Raw genomic sequence first — 6,000 nt, forward strand, 5'->3', positions numbered from 1 at the left:
GAGGGGTCAGTGTCCTATTCCCAGCAGTAAAGGTGGGGGCGCTGTACTAGTGTGAGTAGGCAACATGCGTAGCCACGCCCTCAGTCTGGCTCCCATACAAATGGGGCGTGGGCCAGGTGACGCTCAGGGCCTGCCCAGTGCAGTTGTCCTGAGCCCCGGGGCTATGAGTCACTCCTGAGCTCTTAGAGGAATGGTGGGAGGGGCAGGTCTCCCCAGGAATCTAGCTTCCTCTGAGGGGTGTCAACCCCTCTTTCAGGCCCGGGGATGCTCAAGGACCAGCCTGAGGTCCACATGTACCAGAGGTGTGCAGGGTCTGGCTAAAACCCCATCACACCTCACTTCACGCCTCCCTTGGGCCTCCACACCTGCCTGGAGGGGGCCGTTCTTGCTGTTTTTCTACTGGGAACATGAAATGGAGGGTCTTGTCAGCAATGAGTGACAGAGAGGAGCCAGGACACCAGCTCAGACCACAGAACACCCCAGCCCCCAGATGGGTGGGGCGGGAGGCTCGTGTGATGAAGAGGGGAGGGGCCTGGGTGGCTGTGAAAGGGCTCCCTGGAGCCCTGGGAGCTGGACAGGACCAAGCGCTCTGCCCCCTTCCCAGGCTTCTCCTTGGCCAGGACTGGAGCAAAAGAAGGAAAGAGAGAGATGGATGGAGCAGTGGCTGTGAGCCGTGTCCGGACCCCTGCCGAGCTCCCAGGGCCCCCATGGGTTCCTGCCGGGCACCCACACCAGTCTCAGCCCTGCCCCTAGGTGCTGGCTGTGATTAATGGGGCAAGTCAGTGTGGGAGGGGCCTGATGCCACAGGGAACTGCCATCAGCCTGCACAACCTTGCCCCCAGCAGCGCCCCCTGCTGAGGCTGGGACCCCAGCCCCCTTACACATTGAAATAGGCCTTTGTCTCCAGAGTTCTGAACCTCCAGCTTCCCAGAGGCAGGGAGGGGCCTGCTGAGGGGAGGGTTACTTTGTCAGCACCCCCAGAGCAGCCCCTGCCCAAGGCCACACACCAAATGGAGGGAGAAAAAGGGTGCGTGCCCACTTGGCTCACCCGGCCCACTGCATGCCAGGACCCAGGCCGCAGCCCTGTGACAAGGTTGGGGGACAGTGGGGACTCTGAGCCAGGTCCCGTCTGCCTGTTTGCTGTCAGCAAAGCCTGTTCTCCACAAAGATCAGGAAATCCCGCCCGAGTGAATGCACCCAAGGGTGGGCTTGGCGAAGTCACGGCGAGACCTCTTGCCGGGGGTTAGCCAGCTCAGCGACAGGGCACAGGCCACAGGAGGCTGGGCACTGCAAAGACAGAGGCCTGGGTCCCTGAATGGCCTTGGACAAGATGCCTCACCTGCTGGGATTCCAGTGAGCCCACAGAAGGGTGGGACAGGTTCTAGGCCTTTCCAGGGAGGGTCCCTGTGACATCATGTGACAACCCAGGAGAGGGGCGGATGTCCCTTTGGTGGGGTGTTGGGAGCTGGTGTTATGGGGAGGTTAGCATCAGAGCCCTGTTTGTAAGACTCACTTTCTTCTTCCTGCTTGTCCCACAGGGTTCTGCGTGGGGTCCAGGCCAGGCCCCTGCAGCGTGGCCCAGGCCTCACAGGGGTGGCCTCTCCCCAGCTCAGGTTTCCTGCCCTGATATGAGTGAGAAGGTGCTGGCTGCCACCCAGGGCTCCCAGTGTTTCCCTCCCACTCCCCACCTGGCATTTGCCTACAAGCCCTGGGGCTCTGTCCAGGTCCCCAGTGGTTGGCCATTGCCCCGCATTGCACTGATAAACATGCAAACCTCTAAACGAAATCCAATTAGTACCCAAATGAGGGCCTGGGAGCGGCTTGGGCAGCCTGGAGAGGCTGGGATGGGCTGTCTCCAAGCTCAAATATTTGTCTCTCATTTGAATGCCTTTTGTGGGCTGGCAGGGGGGATTGAAAAGAGGCCGGCCCAGCGGACAAAGGCTGGCTGGCACGCTAGGTTTGGGGAGACCTGAGCTGCATGCACCATGCTCACCCTCCTTCATCCATCCCGGTCCCTCCTGCCCCACCTGACAAGGCCTTGGGGGTCCCCACGACCCCTCCCAACCCCCAGACCCAACAGGCCTCTCACCCTGCCTCCTCCCTCCTGCAGGGCCCAGGGAGGGCTGCGGTGCTGGGGTCCTTCTGTCTCAGGCCAGAGCCTGGGTTCTGTGGGTGGGGCGCGGTAGCTGGCATGCTGGAGCTGGGCATGGGGGCTAAGCAGTAGGGTGGGTGTGGGCAGCTCGTCGGAATGTCTGCGGCTTTCTCAGGAGTGAGTGAGCACATGGCTGAGTATGGGCAACTGAGCTGCACAGATGTGTGTGTGTTAGTGTGGGGAGCGTGCACCCCACCTCTCCAACGTCGCCTGCCTCGCCTGGACTGTGTTGTCACCGTCCTAACTGCCCCTGCTTGTGGTGCCGTGTCTGGCAATGTCCAGTCCATCCTGGTGCCTGGTGCCCATTTTACAGGTGTGGAAACTGAGACTGGGCATCGGATGAGCTCCCAAGGCTGGTCAGAGCACAGCAGGGTTTCCAGGGAGGGGACACAATGGCGGTTCTGCTCAAGGGACATGGAGCGGCCTGTGGGACGCCCTTCCCATGGCCGGCCACCTTTGGCAGTCATCCCCTCTTCTCTGACATGACCTCCTTAATCGGCCTGTAGCCAGTGGGGCTGAGCCTTTGGGGCTGGTCAGGGGAATAATGCAGAGGGTGGCGGGGCCTCGGGCTTCCTGCAGCCCTGCGGGGTGGGCTGGGGCCAGCTGAGCTGCTCAGGGCCCCTACCAGGGTTCCTGACACCCACTCCTCCATCCACTCCACACTGCCCCCAGCCCCTCTGCCCGGGCTGCCTTTGTACCAACACAATGTCATGGTGACCTCCCAGAACCTTCTTTTCCCAGACCCCGTCCTCCAGGGTTGCCCCCCTCCCCTGCCCCCGTCTCAGCAGGCAGGGCCTCCTCCCAGCTCCCTCCAGCTCCCTCAGGGACTGGAAGAGAGGGTGGGCCAGCATGGTGAGTAGGCGGTCAGGAAGAGGGGAGCCCAGTCGGTTCCACACCCCCGGGCCCTGCGTATGCTCCCATCCCACCCTCCTCCCAAAGTTTCCTTCAGGGGCACCAGGCCACAGCAGGAACCTTAGGGGGCGGGGGTCTTTGGTGGCTGGTGGGGGGTTTCAGAGGTGGAAAGAGCAGTGGTATCCAGCACCATATGGCTCGGAGTTATGACCTCAGCCTTTGGAGAAAAGCTGCAGAGGGTTCTCTCCTAGATTGGCTGCCCCTTGGGGTCTCAAGTCAGGCCACTTCACCCAGGGAACAGGAGTGACAGGGTTTGTGGGCACCTGGGGAGCTGGGCAGGAGTGAATCGAGAGGCTGCAGTGAAAGCCTGCAGGTGGGGTGGGTCCAGTGGATGGACAGAGCAGACGGACAGGATGGACAAGCCCTGCCCTCCCCTGCGGAAATGCGGAAGGGCAGGGCACAGACCTGTGTCAAGTGGCCTGAGCCCCTCCGGGCTGCCCAGGCAGTGGTGGCCAGCCCTGCCTGCTTGCTGTAGCACAACCTGCATTTTCCCGGCTGCCTCAGTGACCAGAAAGAGGGGGTCAGAGGGGGTGTGCATTTGAGGCTGGAGGGACAAGCTTTGGGACTCACCTTGGAGCCACACCCCGAAGGCTCCCAGGCTCTCCACACAGGGGTCATCTTGGGGAGCCAGGCTGCTCTGGAAGCCTGTGGGCCACCCCATGCCCAGCCTGGGTCCTTCTCCTCCTGGGCCTTCCTGGGAGCCAATGGAGGGTCTGCAGATCTGGCGGGGGCACTGGACAAGCAGCGCTGTCATTTAATTGGGGTATACTTTACGTAAAACGTGTGAATCTGGAGTGTGCTCACGAGGCTTACGCATGTCTACACTTGTATCACCTACACCAAGGTTGCCCTATGAAGGTTCCTTCCCAGTCAGGCATCCCTGAGACCCCTGTCCTGCTCCCCTGCTCTGACCTCTGTCGTTAGGCTGGTGGGACTTCCACGAGCCTGTGTCTACCGCGGTGCATGTCAGCTCTCGTGTGTCCTGTGGTCGTGCCCGGGGGGTGGGGGGTAAGGCCGGCTGGACTGTCACCTGCGTTTGCATCTAGTGTGGCCACCGAGGGCCCCTGTGAGCTGAGCTGATGGGGAGACGCTGGCCTTACCCTCCAGCTAGGGAGCTGGGGGACCAGAGTGGCAGTCAGCGTGTGCGTGTGTGTGTCGGGGGGACGTCGGGCACCCTCATGTGCTGGATACAGGCCTGTACTGCTTTGTTTCTTCTCTCTGGTCCCTCGAAGGGGCATGCTCGTCTCTGTCGCAGACGCAGACGTGGATGCTCAGGGAGGTCCCCTTCTGCTCCCTCCCTCACATTCCTTTTGGAATGAGGCAGTGCCATTAAAATTAATCCATGCACCAATTTTAAACAAAAAAGAAAGAAAAACCAGACCTTTTGCCTGAGTCAGACAGCTAGGAGTCATGGCTGGGAGGGACACAGGCCCTCCTCTGTGGGGCTGGGCCTGGGGCGGGGGCGGAAGGGGAGGTGAGGACCCTCCCTCCTCAGTCAGGCCCACCCCCTGGCCCTCAGTCCCTAGTGGTGGGAACATTGAAGAGAGGTGGTGGATGAGGGTCTCTGGGACCCCCCTTCTTGGATACCTGGAGTCCTAGCCTCTCCAAAGTCCCTGTGGGTGCTGGGAAGTGACCTGACATGGGGGTCAGACTAGGGGGCAGCCCAGAACCTGTCGGCTGGATGGGCTGGGTGGGCTGGGAGGGCTTCCTGGAGGCAGGGACTGGGAGTCCCGTAGGATGCAGAAACTTCCAGCCGATGGTGCACCCACAGGTGGGCTCAGATGTGATGCACGACCCAGGGGGAGGAGACCCACCACAGCCCCAGGCCGACTCGACTTCCCCTCCCTGCGCAGCCAGCACCCCGACCCCACCCAGCACAGTGGGTCAGCGCTGATCCAACCTGTTCTGGGCAGGGCCCCAGGCACAGCTGCCACGGGGGGGGGGGGGGGGGGGGGGGGGCAGGGAAGGTGGATTCCAGCTTTCCTTTCTGCTTCACTTCATCTGAAGGCTTGCAACCCCTGCCTCCACCCAGCCTTGGCCCTCCCTGCCTCCTGTCCCTCAGCTCAGGGCCTTTGCTCAGAAAAGATCGGACAGCTGAGCCCTCCCTCCCTGCTACACACACACACACACACACACACACACACACACACACACACACACACCTGGAGCAGGCTTGGGCTTGTGGCTGTTAGTCCGTGCTGACGGAGGGACCCAGGTTACCCTGGGCTGGGTGAGGAAGCCTAGAACCACCTCCACCTTTTCTGTGTCCCCTGTAGCCCCCATCTTTTGGCTTCCCAGCCTTTCCACCCACAGGCTCCTGCACCAAGAGCCCCGGGACCCTGCAACACACGCCCTGGGGCTGTGTGAGGGCACCACCTGTTCCACACCCCAACGCTCTGGGCAGTGTCCCTTCTGTTTGATTTCTATCGTTTTGTCCTAACTTTAGGGATCTCCCTGTGGCTTTAGTTTGCAAGTCCCTAGTGACTGATGGCATGGGGCATCTCTCCGTGTGCTATTTGCCATCCGTATATCTTCATTGTCGATTTTTAAATTGGGTTGTTTGTTTTCTTACTGTTAAGTTTTGACAGTTCTTTGCATATTCTGGATACAATTTCTGTATCTAATATGTCATTTGCAAATATGTTCTCCCATTCTGTGGTTTGACCTAACATTGCCTTTTACAGAGGAAAAGTTTTAAATTTAACGAAGTCCGACATATCGATTGTTGTTTTTCTATTGTGGGTCATGTTTTGGTGTCCTCTCTAGACACCAAAGAACTCTCCTAATCCAGAGGTTTTCAACTCAGGGCCATTTTGCCCCCCGGGAATACTTGGCAATGTTTGGAGACGTTTGTGGTTGTCACAGTAGGAGGGAAATACTGCTACTTGTCCCACAGTGCACAGGATGCCCTACAACAAGGAATTATCAATGACATT

Source organism: Rhinolophus sinicus, chromosome 14, assembly GCF_057876585.1.
Source record: "Rhinolophus sinicus isolate RSI-liver-muscle chromosome 14, RSI-T2T, whole genome shotgun sequence".
NCBI lineage: Eukaryota > Metazoa > Chordata > Mammalia > Chiroptera > Rhinolophidae > Rhinolophus > Rhinolophus sinicus.